At 40.4% G+C, this 17,578-nt stretch overlaps 1 long non-coding RNA gene across 1 annotated transcript; it reads left to right on the forward strand.

Annotated features, from left to right (window-relative positions):
- The first annotated feature begins 211 nt into the window (after nucleotides 1-211).
- On the forward strand, nucleotides 212-14,290 carry LOC311432000. Its single transcript, XR_014689764.1, has 10 exons — nucleotides 212-257; nucleotides 4,560-4,736; nucleotides 6,353-6,406; nucleotides 7,111-7,399; nucleotides 9,176-9,270; nucleotides 11,911-12,045; nucleotides 12,152-12,279; nucleotides 13,016-13,087; nucleotides 13,389-13,503; nucleotides 13,954-14,290. It is a non-coding gene; the product is annotated as an uncharacterized lncRNA (long non-coding RNA).
- The last annotated feature ends 3,288 nt before the right edge of the window (nucleotides 14,291-17,578 follow it).

A 17,578-nucleotide genomic window follows, 5' to 3' on the forward strand; every position in this document is an offset into this window, starting at 1 on the left:
ATATATATATATATATTTTCCCCCTCCCCCTTCTTATTAAACTGTCCTTATCTCAACTAGTGAGTTCTCGCCCTTGTACCTTTTCCGATTCTCTTCCCTATGCCACTTGTGAGGAGTGAGCGAATGGCTGCATGGTGCTTATCTGCTTGCCAGGTTAAAATACAACACCACCTCTCCCATTAGGGTTAGAGTTCAGTGAGTGACAAAGCTTAGAGCTGCAGGGCCCGTGGGGCTGGAAAAGGGAAGCTTGGGTCTCTGTGAGTCCTATTTTTTATTGAAATTCATGTATTCATTCATACATTTTTTTCTTCATTAGTAGAATTATGACTGTGTAATAGATTTTTTAAAAAAGTCAATCACTTTTTACTCTGACAAATTTTGAAAGGAAAAATACTACCAGCATTTTTTATTGTATTTTATTTTTTTAACCCCTTTGGTACAGGATATTCACATTTCTTGCAGTCCTGTCATTTGAAATCAGGTCTTAGTTGAAGATCTTGAATATTACCTAACAGTATTATCTCAAAGCAGAATTTTAAATGAATTATGAAGAACATGTGAGAGTGTTTCTGGCAGAGCTCTGTGGGAATTGGTTCTATGTTAAGAACTTTTTAATTTAGTACACAAAGAAATACTGTGAAACATGTCCAATAAGAATGTACATTTCTTTATAAGAAAATTATTATAACATGGGCAGGTCAGGTGCTACTGTAATCTTGATAATGTGATGAAAAAGTATGCAGTATAACATAATCATTTATAAGGTCATATATGTAGAAGGAAATGTAGAGTATACTGTTAACACTTAGAAATGTTGTTTTGGAAAAGACTGAGAAGTCACAGCAGACAGATAATTAAATATGATTTCTCAATATAAAACTATTGCCAAAAAAGATTATGTGATATTTTGATATATAACTGTGAATAAGAGTGTAATATTGTCTAGAATCATTTCAGTTGTATCATATTGTGTCTCTTTATCAGTCTTTCCTCAATGAGGATACGTAAGCATTGGTTAAGAGTTAAGAAAATATCTACAAGGATAATCTGAGGCCTGGAGAGTTTGGCTTATGAAATAAATTCCTTATATTTAGCTTATGAAGGTGAAATTTAAGTGCTAACATGCTAACATAGCTTTAGTTTATAAACATCTACCAAAAAAAAAAAAAAAAAAGAAGGAAAGAAAAAAGATCCAGGTAGCAGAAGACAAAAGCAGAAGTGAAACTAGAAGCATGCAGATTTTATGGTGAAAATGGTAGCTCTTGCAACAGCTCTTACAGGCTGACAATAAAGGAAAAAGTTTTTTATCACCTGATGTTTCTAAATTGAGATCAGATTGTTCACTACAATTTGTGCTCTAGTTGAACCAAAACCAGGTATCACCACCTGCGTATCATACAGTCTATCCAGAAAAGACAAAATGATTTAGGAACAGGAGATAGAGTCCCATTCAAATTAGATGAAAAAGCAGTATGTTGATAATAATTCTAAGTGATAAATATGAAGTAATGCATATAGGAAAGATTAATATGAACTATACAAACATACCTGATTCTGATCCCACTGTAGATATTCTGTTATCACTCAGCACTACCTGAAATATGGAAAAAAAAAAAAAAAAGAAAAAAAAAAAAAAAAAGAGAGAGGATAGAGACCAGAAAAATGGCAGGATATAAATCTTACTAGGATACTTTTTTTTCCAATCTGAAGTATGACTTAAAAGAAATTGGGTAACTTGGAAATAGCTAAGGATGATAAGAAGTATGTAAAAGCTTCTTATTTTGAAAGGATTTACATTATGGAGAAGATGAACACTTATAATACGATATACCAGACATGATCCTATAAAGAAGATGGGACACTGCGTAGCTTTGTTTACCATATATCTTAATTAAAAAATGAAAGGTAATCAATAAAATTAAAGGGCAACTTTGTGTGTGTGTATGTGACAGACCCTCATTTTAACTAAGTACTTGATAGCACTGAAAAAGTTAAGACATATATTGCCTAAAAGAATGTGTAGCATCAACTTAAGCTGAATTTTAAAAAATATTTTTTCTTAAGCACGCAAATAAATCCTGATACCCAAGGACAAAAGCCAGCCGGCAGATGTCAGAGGCTAACAAGCGGCTTCCCTAATGGAGCAGTTACTCCATAAGCCCAGCAGTTTGTCACTCTTTAGGAAAACATGTTGAGTGGAAATTTTCAAAGGGGTAGAGAACAACGAGGTGTGTAACTCCCATTCAAAGCTGGGGGGAGGAGAGGTGAATGCCAGACTTCCACTTAGGCTGTTGAAAATCTTCCCATAGCTAAAGTTAAGCATGTGCTTAAACACCTTGGACTTTCATGGTACAGACAGGACCCTCGATTAGACGACTCATGGAGTGGATCAAGTATGGGGAGACCTATGCTGCTGTACAATAAATTTGAAGTCTCCTTTCCTGTTGTTAATCTCTTTCCTGTCTGTTAGCCTCAAGGCACAGTGAAGAGTTAATTGATTTTCATCCAGGAAAAGAGGACTTCACTGAGAAGTGCAGTCATGGAATTTTTTATTTTATTTTAAGCACCAGGCACACCTGCCAGGCCTCCAATTATTCCTCAGGAGGAGAAAGTCTACTGTTTTTCCTGTGAGGAAACCCTCTGATCCAAGCACTTGTCAGAGGTTTGTACTTCATCTATGCACTGTGTTAATCTGTCTTCCCTTTTAAAACCCAGCTGCTGGTGGAGGTTTGAGGATGCCTGTCCTTTTGTGTAGGTGTTTAGTGGTTAGAGTATTTAACCAGAGAAAGAGAAAGCCAGGGCTGTTTTCCTCAGCTGGGATGCTAAAAACCTGGGGAAATGTCCCCTGGAGGCCTGCAGGTTGCCAAGACTCTTTTTAGTTGTGCCCATTGCCAGGACAAGAGGCTATAGGCACAAACTGGAACACGTAAAGTGCAATTTGAGTATCAGGGAACACCTTTTTCACTGTGTAGGTGACTGAACACTGGCATGGGTTGTCCAGAGAGGTTGTGGAGTCTCCCTCCTTGGAGATATTCAGAAGCCATCTTGGCATTGTCCGGAGCAACCTGCTCTGGGTGGCCCTGCTTGAGCAGGGGGGGCTGGACAAGATGACCTCCAGAGGTCCCTTCCAACCATAATATAGTTCTGTGAGATGATGGGGGAGATGAGGTTTTTGAACCCCTTGGGCCAGGTGGTTATCTAACCTGGTCCCATCCTTCCTGGGGAGGCTAGCCTGCTGCAGAAAAGGGGCAATTCTTCTATAAAGTATCTTCAAATAAAAAAGCCTTTTGTGAGGAACCTAACCCTACTCCTGAGGGTTGGGAGACTCATCATGCCTCCTTGTCGAGATAGGGAGCAGACCTGATGCAAACACACACTAGGGCAGAGCTAAACTCAGAGTCATGCAAGGAGAATTGTGATCTGATGACTGGGAACCACCATTAGGAACCAAGGGCTGAAAAGAGCAATTTTGCACCATTTTGCCCAGCAGCATTGTCCTGCTGTTCAGCCCCAGAAGGGATCATTGAGTCTGCCTCTTCACAAAACCTGGACCATTTTTAGTGAAACCAAACTGAAAAGTGTCCTCCAGAGAGCACAGAGCACTCCAGTCACTCATGGATGCCTACTGCACAGGAGCATTGCTGGTCTGAAAGCTCCTCAATTTGTCTCCCTGATATGACATGGACACTGGGTCCTCAGTATCAACAATTTCTCACTAAGGATCTCACTAAGGCTTCTCTTCCACTACCTTACACTTAGATTAAGTCTTAGGTGTTCAAAATCATTCCAATTCTTATTTGAGGTACCTCTGTGATTTTTGTTTGGTTTTCAACAGTTGTATTTTGAGTCACTATTGCAGTGCTCTGCCAGAATAATTTTTATACTACTATATGGGGAAATGAGACCCACTCTGCTGAGGTTTGAAATAAAGTTAAAAAATAAAAATAAAAGTAAAAACAAACAATGAAGAAAAAAAAAACAAAACACAACAAAAAACATACAACAACAACAAAAAAAACACAACACAAAATGTTTGTACTGAAGTCAAAATTGCACAGAAGGCTATAATGGTTCTACATTTTTTTTAAATACCAGCATGAGTTCTGTTGTGTGTCCTGTACCCACTAATGGATTTTAACTTTATTACTATCCAGTTTTATTGGAACTAATCAGAAGACTGTAGGAATGAAAGGACTCCCACATTACTGAAACAGTTAATTTTTTTAAAGCCAGGCTACTGAAGTGCAAGTTAAAAGGGAGGAGCAGATCAAATCCATGTGCAGGTCATTTAAGAGCTCAGTCTCATTTTTGAGATATAGATTATCCAGGATAACATGAATTCAGCATTTCTATGTAATGTTGTTTCATTGATTGATCCCTTAGGCCAACAGGATTTGGCTGCAGATAGATACCTAAAAATGAGGTTTAAAATTTTACCATCTTTTAATATTTATAACCTGCCAAAAAAAAAAAATATCAGTCAGAAGCTCTGCTTTTTCTCAAGTTCTGATATCACGGCAGCAGATCTTTAGCAGAAATAAGTTTTTTTTTTCATGCAGCTAAATGGTAGTTGCCACAGAGGCACATCGTGAGTCATGACTCCAAAGAGATTCCTGGATGAACAGTTGCAGAGGTGAAACGAATGGCTAACACCTGCCAAAACCTGCATGTAGAGTGCTGATGTCATCAGCTGGGCCATCATTTCGCAGGCAAAGCCTCCGCTCAGGTCTTGACAGGTAAGGGTAGGAGGCTATGACCTTCAAATGGTCTATTTTAAGATGCATTTTCTGTGTGGTCTTTTTAAGTCTCACTGAAGCCTGGGCAGGACCCAGCCTTTTACTCATCAGGTCCTTATTTATGTTTATTTATAAGCTTTTCCATGGAGGTCATCCTGGTACTATGCGAGTGCATTATGTATATTAATGGCCTTGTCCTTAAGCTATGCTGGGAGTGATGAAAGTGCGATGCCTCCTTTTAACCGCAGGGAACTGATGCAAAGAGGGGTGAGGTGACGGGCCAAGGTCATGCACAGCATCTGAGGAGGCATCTCCTGTGCCCCAGCCTCAGCCTTAACTACTGCCCTCATTTTTGTTAAGTTATAGCTATTCACTTCAGTGGGAGATGGAGGTTTTCATAACATTTCCCAGGGTCAAGTCTAAAGTGGTTACAACAAGTCAGTAATGAGCTAGATGGATGGATAGATGGATGCACAAACACACACATGTGCCATGCTACCCCCGAGGATTGAAGTCTCACGACCAGTTTCACAAACATCCCTTGAGCTCTACCAGGCACATTGTGTGAGCAAGACGGAGTCAATGTCATCCAACAGGCAGCACTGGGGATAGATTTCTGGCTCTGCCATAGGCCCAGCATGAGAGGTTTGGCAATTCATTTAATTTCACTGCAGCATACCGTAAAACAGAAATACTGACACTAGAGCCAACCTGCCAAAACTTTTTTGATTCAGGTTAAAAGCAGTTGTTCAGATTTTTGGTATCCTTCAAGAAACAGTCATCTTTTCAAACCTTTGTTTCCTAAAAAAAAAAAAAAAACCACCACAATGTATCCCAGAAAACTATCCACCTGAGCACTGGGAATGCCCCATGCCTCACAATGATGCTTAATGCAGCTTAGTAGCAGGAGCAGCAACAACAATATTGTGCAATATTTGCCCGTTTGCCAAGGCCACCACTCAGGACAAACCTGCACATGGAAGTAGTTAACCTGCGTGACAGTAAAATACTAGCAATCTTTATTATGTTGACTTTTAATAACCATCAAGAAAGATGAGAAAACATACAGGAAATAGCAATCTGCTCTGAAGTATACTGAGAAGAAACACGTATTGCTCTCATCTCTTAAAAGCCTAGAGTGTTACAGCGTCAGAACAGATAGCCCAGGTTAACTGGCAACGGATTTAAGATTTCAGGACACACATCAGCTGAAATTGAAAGTAATGTGAAGGAAGGTGATGTGTTTAGCCTCAGGAAGCATGGAATTAAACTGTCTGCTGGTAGGAGGTGAGAGGGGGAAAAGCAGGGAATGCAGCAGTCCCTCGTTTCAGCAACAGCAACCCACAGGAAGGTGGGAGGGGGGTGGGAAGAGGGGGATGAAATCACAGCAAGTTTTCCCTTCAGTGTACCTAGCAGGAGATTAACAAAGAATATGCTTAATTATTGCTTCCTGCCCACCTGCCTAGCTCCTTCAAGAACCAGAGCTCGCTCACTCAAATAACATACGCTCCCTTGGCAAATGCCCTCCTAATGGAAGCGGTTACAAATTAACCAAGTCCATTCACTTCTTTTACCTAAAAGGCATTACAATTATTACCCTCTACCTTTTTTTTCAGACCTGCTGGTGGACTTTCAGTTTTCATGGATCGCAATCTAGACGTCATGCTGGGGTAAATCAGCATAACTTTTGTTCAAGGCAGCGATATCATACCCATTTACACCAGTCAGTCATCTATCAGTTCTGGATGATCAAACTCACTGTCCTAGTTACTGCCTTCAGTAATTCTGTTGTATCCTAGCTGGTGCTAGATTTATTTTTTTAATAATTCATGTGTTGCCTTCAACTTACAGCTCTCTGTGCTACACGAATGATGTGGGATAATTAAAATACCTTTAAAGCACCTTGAGTGCTGTTGGCAGGAACATCGGCAAGTATTTAAAAGAATATTTAATATCATACACTATCGGCATGCATGCTGGGAAACAAGCTCACATCCCAAAGCCTACCCTGGGCCAATCATAGGAGAATGGCTTAATTGGTTAATCATATAAATTACAGTCACTTAATCATTTTAATCACCATCAGCCAATTAGCTCAGAGTTATGGGCTCTGAGGTAACAGTTATGCAAATGTTTGTTCCACTGAAAGCTATTAACAGCCATATTTTCTATATCAAGCTGACAGTGACTGATGTGAAGAGGGAAGTGAATGAAAGTGAGCATTTGTTTAATATAAACTTCTCTCTTTCTGCTTAGAATGAAGCAAAATACAGGAATAGTCTTAAAATGGAACAGTTGTCTTTTCAGCATGGATAGCAGACTACGTGGGTTGTGCTGGTGTGGGCGTGCTAAGGTGCTCTCCTCGTTTTTGCAGAATGCTACTGTGATTGTGTCAGTGTCCTAGCATTGCTGTCATGCCTAATGAACTGCTTCGCTACAAGGATGGGAATAAATGTTAGCATTTGGCTGCTGGAAATCTGCAATACCAAATGAAGGCTAGTAGTTCAACAACACTGGATAATTTTAAAAAAGAGAGACATGAAATCTTCACTGAGTGGTTTTGGGTTTCACCTGCTCTGTTTCTGCCAAAGTCACCCCAAAACCTCATCTCCATTACTGCAGAAGCATCATGCTGGTTTGAGTGGAGATATTCGCTACTCAAGGTAGGTCTTAGCCCCACATCAGAGCTGAAAAAGCATGCATGAGATTTTTCAGTGCAGTATGGCTCCTTTACACTGTTTGGGTAAAAGTGGGCAGCGCAGCAAGAACACATACAGGAAGTACAGATCAAGAGAAGTATGTCCAGTACAGTAGGATCCATGGTGCATTGGAGGTGGGACATGCAGGTCATGACCAGAAAACCAGTGGTATTAGATCTGTTCAGGAAGTACATGGCCATTCTGTCCCATCGCCTGTTTGGTCTCCCTTGATAGGTAGCTCTGAAACTTCTGCACGCATTGCTATAATAAAGCTAATATGGAGGAGGGGAAAATTTGGTGATTTTACTTCCAACAGTATATATTTATCAACCAAAAGTACGCTTAGATACCTAGCAGATAAGGAGGGTGCAACTGACATGATTCTCTGGACTACGCACAAGTCTCATCTCAGTTTGTCATTAGTGGAATGACGCTACCTTGGAGAAACACTGAGGAGATGCAAAGCCTCATAGGAAATGCAGTTGTTATACCTAATGTGAGAAGACACAAACTATTCATTCTCAAAAATGCCTCGCTACTGTCGAGAATCTGAGCTAAAAGCTACTCCACTAGCCTCATACTATTTTGGTTTGATTTGTGTGTGCTTTTGTGTGTTTTAAAAAAATGTGGGTTGCAAACTTCCATAATTGAGGCACTAAAAGTAGTGACTAAATATATACACATATCACAGCCACCAGAGTTATGTATTATGGCTTAGATGAAATGTACATATGAAGGACATCAGCAGACGGGGTTATAAACAGTTTTAAGCCATGGTTATTTGAAAGCAATTAACCTGTTGGTCTTTGTAATACTCAATTAACAAATTATTACATCTATTAACCGTTTATTAGTCCTTTATCAGTTACTCATAAATAGAACCTTAACATAAAGCACAACTTTTTTGGCCTTTTAGATTAACAGTTAGTTTGGGGAGATGATGTATGAGTTAATAGTAACATATTTCTGGACTGAAGGGCTGATCTTGTCAGGTACAGAGAAGAAAAATCAAACCCTCCACTGATTACTAACCAACATAGGAAAAGTTTTGCACAAGGCGTTTCCTCTTGGGTGCTGGGGAAGAGGAAAGAAATGTTTTCTGAGTCTCAGCGATGCTGCAAATAAAGGGGCTGTGCATATACTTGAAGTACCTTGATGAACAAAGAGCTACAAATAGGTTGCCACCTCTGACATGCAAAAATACCTGGCGGAGCTGGGGAAAAATGGCTGCTACAGCTGCAGATGGGTCTGTACATGCAGAACGCCTCTGATGCCAACCAGTAAAGTCTACAGTAAAGGCAGCCAAGCTAAATGGCAACCACCCAGAGGGCAATCTCATTCATAATAGCTCTGTGAGCTAGGAAAATATTTGCATACAAATTTTATGGAGGAAACTGAAATTGAGATTAAAGCCTTGATCTTATAAAGAGACTTGGCCAAACAGTGGTCTGTGCCTATAGAGACAGGATCTCTGTGGTACTCCACACACACAGGGCATGGCCCTGAGCAGCTGTGAAATCAGTACCACACCTGCAGGAAAGCCTAGACCCATGGCTCAATCCTGAAAAAGGAGACCAGGTTGGAAGTGGCATGTCCTGTCCTTGCAGATGAATGAAATGCTTCAGGTCATTCTCTGGTGTTGTTATATCTTTTGATGATATAATTTAGGAGAAATCCTGATAAATACTTAAGGATTACTTTTACGTTTCTGTCTTTGAGCAAAACCTTATATTTCTGCAGTACCAAAGAAGCTACCACTGCTGGCATTGTCTTTCAACTGTATTGACAGGGTGTGTTGGTCTTTGCCATGCCCTCAGCGGAGATACTTATGCCTGGTAAGCACTGCTTCCTGTCAAGGTCATTCTGCAGCTTCACAGACACACTCTGCCCAAAATAAATTAATAACAGAGCACACCTATCAATATTTATTACAATTACTCAGGCAGAATATAAAACAAAGGCTTCATCCCTGAGCAATGTCTAGTCAGACAAGCAATGACCCCAGGACCAGGCCCCCCAAACCTTCACCCCCTGTAAACCATGTCATATCCCAAGAGAAACAAGGATTGGAGCTGCTCTTCTGCTTCTGTAAGGAAGATGGAGCCAGGAGGAGATCTTCCCACAGAAGAGGGAGAAAGCTGATAGGGCTCTAATTAACCTTTCAATAAAATATTTCCTGGTGCCAAAGAGGATTGTTGTCTAGGATATTCATTTATGCTGTCAGGCTGAAATCCTCTAAAACCTTTCTAAGGCCATGACCCACATACCAAAGGATACGTTTAAGATGGTGGTTGTACAAAACTGCTCTCTTCAGTAACTAAGTGGTCATATTACAGCCTGTTGCTTTTCAAATTTAAAAAATAGGTACAGCTGTGATTTTGGGTGTGTAGGTTCACTTTTTAAAAGCACTTAGGAGAAGAAAAAAATGTATTGTTGTTAGCTTATCAAATGATGACCAACTTTCATATTTTGTGGATGCTACTGAAAAAAAAGCTTTTTTTTTTTTTGTGGATGCTTAAATAGTTGTTTTAATGTCAGATTTTCTTTACCAGCTCTATTGTTTTTGTAGTTCTTCATTCACTTCAGCCAAGCACTGTGCGAGGAATGCCAGATCAGGCTTCCTGAAAATTAAGCTCAATTAAGCCAGGTGGCCTTTGATTGTTAACGATTGATTAGAAAGGAAAAGACAGATTTACAGCAAATTAGTCAATAACTGAACATTTTTTCTTAGTAAGAGAGATCTCCTTTCTGCCTGTTGTTATTTTAGGTATTCCATTAAGATCCCTTTATTTATGTTGCCATGCCGAGATAGAAAGGCTTTTTTTATTCTATTGACAAACCTGTCACTTAGAAAAGAACATAATGCTGCTGGTGGCTTTACTGATTAGTGGTGGCGTTGACTATATTAAATACGATAATGATGTTAATATATTGCCATTTAGGTACACAGTGGTGCTTGCTTTCTACGTGAGGGGAGGTCACACTCAACCACACTATTTGTTTTCATTAGTGCGGTGAGGGCGGAGAGGTACATCAGTGCGTAACCCCAGAGCAGGAGCAATCTCCAGGCAAGAGCAGTGCTGCACAAATGTTTTCCCTCTGATATTTCTAACCTTACAAAGAGCCCAATGAATCTTTGACCTGACTTAAGCAACAGTGTGCCTAAGGAGTGGCTTGCATCACAAACTCGATCAATATTTGTTTCAGGCATTTTATTCCAGACAGGCAAGTTTTCTGAGGTTGTGAATAGCAGCAAACACAGGTGGATGGCTAAACGCAAGGAAAGGCCGTGGCAGCAAAGTGTACCACCAGTAGAAGCTTAGGCACCTCAGAGAACAGCATCTGAATAGGGGCTTTCTGAATCTCAGTTTTGGCCTGAATTCCTGTTTGAGTTGAAGCTTGGATGCTGCTACATCCACTAACCATAATACCAATCCCAACTTAGTAGCAAAGTACCTCAGAGAAAAAATGCTAGCCACTTCTGGTTTTAGAAGCCTAAATACTTTTGAAAAGTTGGCTCTATAATCAGCTGCACAGAGAAGCATCTTGCAGCCCATCACCAAAGCACAGTGAGTAGACATGTACAAGATTTTTTCTCTGTTTTCCTCCCTGTCCCTTTGTCTCTGGCATCTTCACCAGGCTGAGGGAAACAATGAGCAGATGAACCACACAGAAACCCAAAAAATGCATGAGTGGGAGCAGATAATGAAATGTGTAAGGAAAACAGTTGGAGCCTGGTTTTCAGTCAGAGTCAGTACCAGAACCTTAAAGAACCAGTATGGCTGGGTGAGCCTTATCCAGGGCTTGTCAAGGTCTTGAGTGTACCCAAGGACCATTCATTCCACTTCGGTACAAGACACATCTTCTCTGCTGGTAGTGCTAAAGCAGTGTAGCACAGCAATTTTCTTTAGGCCACCAGAAGCCGCAAATTCTCCTTTTCTCCATTTGTAGTTGTTGCATGTATGGATTTGGTTGTTGTTTAAGTGTGACAGGGAAACTAAGACAAAATCACAGCTGTATTGCTTAAGAACCATAGGAATAGAAAGGACATGGTTAAATTAATAGGGGTGTTCTGTTGTTCAGATCTGGGAACATGGAATACAAGCCAGGTCTGGGCAGTGAATGTTAAAGCAGCAGTAAAATGGGCAACATTAAAAGTATAAAAGGACTATTATAAACTCCTGATTTAACCTTCTTAATAAAAACTGAAAGCTGGCATTGGTTCCAGTAAGGGCTACTGAAAGTGTGACTGTGTTAGTACAGGTGGGGCCAGAGAGAGGGAAAGGAAGAGAAAACAGAGCATCAGGCGAAAGTGTGCTTTTATTGTCCGATTTTGTTTTTTTATTAACAAAGCTTGTAATGAAAAAGGGGTAGGTGGACTCCTCCACTTTATGTAGTGAAGGGGAGTCTGAAGAGTCCCCACAAAGAAGGACCTTGTCTTTTTGACATGCTCCCTTTTCCATCTTTGACTCCAGATGTTTCAGGCACTGGGTATCTGTCAGGTCAGAAGTTAAACTGAGAAGACGGAAAAGCTTCCCTTCTTGTCTTTGCACTGTCCATAAGTGATATGTCATCTTACTTCTCCTAATGTTCTTTTATTTTTCATTGAGGTAAGTCAAATGACATTGCCCTACCTGTGGGCTGAAAAACAAACAAACAAACAAAAAAAAACAAACAAAACCCAAACAAAACAAATACACTACTCTTATCCCACAGAGAATTGACCTCATTCTCCAGAGGGTTCCTTGCTTTTTCCCCCATTGACTACATGAGGGCTCTTAGCTACATGCCCAACTAAGTTGCTGTGAACCTGGAGGCGCTGAGGGACAAAACATAACCTCTTGGTATGCTGTGAGTGGTTCTTGTCAGTGCCATTTCTATTGAAGATGACAACCTCTTCTGCTTGTACACTAGGGTTCTGGAAACATGTCACCAGTCAGAAATTCAGAATGCTGAAGGCCTGTTCCTACCCCAGAAATTGGCTAGAGACTATTATTAACTTATTTCCAGGAGAACCCTGTTCTGTCCGTTCTTTTCTCATATGCCATATATTTAACTAACTGATGAATTTTCCCCTGAAGATCTCTGTCTTCTTCCCATTGCTCTTTCTCCTTTAACCCTTAAGTATAACATCTAAAATGATTGAGAACTAGAAATAAAATGTCTAAAAATGAAACATCTGTTGACCGTGATCTCTCAACTATTTCCTTCAATTTTGGTTACTCTTGTAAAGACCTTTAATGAGGGACATAATGTATTTTTATTATTTTAACTAATTCCAGTGATTTTCTTAGTTGTGTCATGCAGTGTGCTGCTACTGATTAAGTTAATGCAGATTTTTTTTTTTTTCTCAGAAAGAAGTAGGCTAGATACATTTGTGTCTGACTGAGAGATCTGAAATGTAAGTAAACTAGAGAAATAATTGGAAGACCATTTCATAACAGGTTTGAGTTGGATAATGGATTGACCTAAGTCTGAAGTACTGCAGATGTGAATTAGGATCACTGTGTATGATTTATTTCTGCTTCTTCAATGAATGATAAAAACCGTATTTTTCTGTATATATTTCTCCATTTACAGTGTAGGACTTCATGAATGAATTGTCAGATCAGGTTCAGATAAATCATGTGATCTGATGACACAAAGAATGAGGTAGGTGGAATAGAGTACATCCCCTCCCACTCAGTGTGCAACATCTTGCAGGATTAATCCCAAACTGAGGGCTGTTATAGTTCACGTTTATTAGGATGAGTTGGTCATTATAAGAAACAAACAATGTGTCAAACTTGATCAAAATTAACTTGGCTGCTGGCCAGTTAAACAGAAATTAGATCATTGCTCACTGGGCCAAAGACATCAACAGTATGTTGACGCATTTCTCAATAGCAATTTCTTGAAACCTCTCAGCTGTAGTCAGAGAAGGAAAGGGTTTAATTTCTCTGCTTTCTTGTAGCTCTGTCCCATGCAGGTCCAAGAGAAGGCAGCTGTGATGGCACTCTGGTGCATGGAAGCCCTGGAGATGTGGGGCTCTGCACAAGGAAATCTGCATGATGAATGGAAGGAATAAGGTGACAATTTGCAAACTGTGTTTTCTTATGCTACACTTGAGCAGGGTCTCATGCCTCCCAGGCTGGAAGAAAAAGTCTGTTTTAAGGAGCTAGATTTAACAAAAATCTCACTGTGAGGTAGGGTGTGGAGACAAGAGTAAGAATTTCTTTGGATTTAGCCCCATAGAGATGAAAAAGTGTGGTAAGGCATCATAGGAAAAAATGTCCTAATCACTCCTTAAATTTTAACCAAATAAATTATGGGAAGAGGTGAGGAATCAGCATCAAGGTCACCAGTGCAGTAAATACAGTAATTGTTCACTGAGGAGTATATTCATGTCAGGAACACTTTGTACAGGGCAGGAAAAGCAACCGTTTGATCCTGTGTTCATGAGTAATACATGTCTTTCAGGTCTGTGACTGCTTACTATGCATCATGTTCTCTGTATTTCCATTTTTATTTTATTCCAGATAATTAAAAATGGCTAATATTCCCACAAGTACAAAGCCACGGTGATGTACTTTCATCTCCTTCTGAGGGCTTCATGTCATTTTAAAAATAAGAAAACCTCCCCCAGCTGGATCAAGTGTTTACTGCAGGAAAAAAAAAAATTAAATATATATCCATAACTGTAAGAGAATGTCTCCCAGTCCAAAGGCTGTCTGAAGATTCCTGTCAAAGATCAAAGGACTGTGCAAGGGGCCAGGCATATATGGGAATCTATGTGCAGTTTATGCTCTCTGCTGGATAAGAAATGCTGTGAGCCAAGTTACAAAGAAATTAGAAATTCCCTTTTGATTGTGTTAACCTGGTTTGTACCTCATATATCATCATCTTACCTTTGCTTTGAATTGAAAGTGGCAAGGACTACAGGTAGAAAAATAATATTAGAGAATTGTTAAAATGAACAATTATCCACTAGAGGCATCCATTTCAGTGACCTAGGAATTGCCATGAAGATTCAAAAACCATGTATCACCATATTTCCAAAAAAACCCCACCACCCTACCTCTGGTCAGAGTTGTGTACCAAGGTAAAGGCAAAGGTTAAGCCAGGATAGTTCAGCATCAGCGACCGTCCTTTCTGGCTTTATGGAAGAGGGAGGAAAGGATGTTTGGGGGAAAGTGGAACAGTGGTTTTAATACAGACAATTTGGCATTGGAGGCTGGTGAGGAAATGTGGAAAAGTATCTGTGAAGACAAGGCAGAAGGCAACAAGCTGCCTAGCTGAGGGATGAGGGTCCTGGGGTTGGAGGATACTGCAGTCTGACAGGGAGGCTGCAGGAAACCTGGCAAAGGGTTGTGCTTGAGAAGAGGAGAAGATGAGGAAGATGCTTACAGAACCACAAGTGGTACCTGAGTTCTTACTCCAAGGCTCGATATTCCTCTGTCAGCAAATAACTAAAAAAAATGGTAAATATTTCTAGTACTGGTCTCCCAGAAGGATGACAGCTTAGTAGTATTATCTGTTACTCCATTAACTCACTTGCCAGAGGTCTAAAGGTCCAGCTCTGCTGATGACCCATAGGAGTGTCAGTGTGACGCCATGTGATGGAGTTTGTTTTTCCTTGCACCTTCCTTAAAGCCCTAGGAAATTACTCTCATGAAAACTTATTAAAAGGACTTTATTAATATAACAGAGTTAATCAGAGTATAAGCTAGGAAATACCAGAAGTGCCACAACCAGCCGACTGTTACTCCTCTGGGGTATCACAGTCCCCACTAATAAAATATCACAACCAAAATTATAATAAAAAAAGCAAACAGATTTGTTTTGGTCAGTCATGCTGTGTTCGCTTTGAAAATGACTGCATGGTAAGGCGAGATTTTAAAAGTTCCAAACAGAAGCAATTAAGTTGGTGAAAGAAAATATGGCTATTTGCAAATATGCCTTATCCTCCTTCACTCTCCAGTGCAAGAGTGCTCCTAAGGGACCAGTTAATTTCTGCATGTGTATGTACTGTTCTTTAGGTCACAGTACAGCAGACTGAGACACAGAAGTTCAAGCCAAAATTGTTTTGCAATTAAGAAAGTGTTGCAAGGTGAAGTTGTGAGGGGAAATAATAAAAAAGGAGGTCTTCAGTATCATGTGTGTATATATACATATATATATATATACATATATATATAATATATATACTTCAGTGGGTCTGAAGCATGTGTTTTAACCTGAAGTACATGCTTGAGAAATACTGTTTTGAATTTGGCCAGATTTGGCTGTTTAAGAGAATTCATAAACAAGAGGCAAAGCTACATGCTACACATTTTATAATGCTTTGGTTTAAGGGTCTCTGGCTGTCAGAGGATAAAACTGATATGAATCGTGTTAGGCACGTACATGAGGAGGAAAACATGAGAAAAGACTGACTGAGGAGCAACCTTCATTGCCTTACAACTAATAGAGTCCTTGCCTTACCACAAGAAACTCTTTTCCAGCATGCCAGTGAGATACCAGCACAAATTAAGTGACTTTTCCACTGTCAGAAAGAGCACTTTGGATTAAACCAGGGTCTCCCAAGGCCTAGCCCAAACTTCACAGCTCTAAGTAGTTGTACGTAACCCCCTCCGTGCTAACTAAAAATAAGCTAAATATATTTTAAATGGCAAGCTTTTGAGAATTGTATTTTCTCAACAACCAGCCATGGAATACAGAACAAAGCAGAGCCCAAGTGTTAATTGCTCCAACCCCATAATTAAATGCAGACGTACTGTACTCTGTGATTCTTGAAAGCTTGCCCACTTTTTTTTTTTTTTTGTCCAATAAAAAAGAACACCATCAAATTTTTGTTTGAGTAAATGCAATCGCTGACGTGACAATAGGTCATTGGCATAATTATGATTAGAAATGCCTTCATGCGTTAGCCACAAGATTAAAAAAAAAAAAAAAAAAGGCAGTAGTCAAGCCACTGCAAATTATTCTGCTTATTAACATCCGGTATGCTTTAAAAAGCAGTGAATGCGCATGTGTTTATTTTGCGGTTCTGTTGGGGAATGGCCTTGGGATCTGACTGGGTGCACGCCTGCCCGCATGAGCCCGTGCTCTTAGTTGGATGGGTGCAAGGCTGTCTGGCCCAGAAGCCAAACCCTCACATCAGCACAGTATCGGGAGCAACCTAGTGCACGTCGCTTCTTTACTGGTGTGTCTTCAGAGCTCTGGACCAAAGGCCAGGCTGCTTCCATCCGGACCAAAGTATCTGCAGCTAGAGGCAGTGCCACTCTGCGTCCATTCCCGCCCTGTGATCTGAGCCAACGTGAGCAGTTTTCCCCCAGCCCACAGCAGGTAGGTCCTGCTGTCCCTCTCCAGACCTGACCTTCACTGTTGGCCCCATTTAGGAATTAAACGCGTGTTGAATATTTATGATTTAGACGTGCCAAGACTGAGCCTTTACTTCCCAGTAAAAATCAAGTGGCTGGTTTAATAAACAAGAAATCTGTTCCAAAAACTGAATCAACACATTATACGCCTTCAGGGCTTGGACCCCCTAGGCTACCTTCTGCTTCTTTATTATTAGCAACCTGCACATTTTCTTTGCAGACCTAGACACTTACAAACAAAACAAAAGCTGAGGTTTTCTTAGCATCTCTCATGGATTCTTAAATCAGACACCAAGTTTGATAGGCCACCATAAATTGACAGCAATCATTTTCATTTCAGGACATTGATCTCATGACCACCTGTAGGTCAGTGAGTCCCTTGGGTGGGTAGGAGGGCAGGAGTACTGCAGGTCTCACTGCAGGGTTCATCCGAGGGAATCCTGGAAGCCTTGCCCCAGCACTGAATGGAAATGCAGGTTATCCATGCCCAAGATCTGCCTCAATCCCTCACTGGCAGCATCCGTCTTTCGGGCATTTACCTTCTGCCTCCAGATTCCCATGCAGAGAGGTGCTAAAAGCATTGCTACGCTCATCTTATAGTAAACGGACCTTGTATCACAGTGGTAACTGCTGTGCCCCAGCAGCACTGACTGGTAATTTGAAAGGTGCTTTACGATCCCTGCAGAGTGAAATAAACTCGTGAGAGGTAAAGCCTTGAGCCTGAATAGCGCAATAAAGCTGTTTAACTCTAGCCAGTTCGACAGTCTCAAATAATATCCCC

This window comes from Aythya ferina, assembly GCF_964211825.1.
Source record: "Aythya ferina genome assembly, chromosome: 2".
Lineage (NCBI taxonomy): Eukaryota > Metazoa > Chordata > Aves > Anseriformes > Anatidae > Aythya > Aythya ferina.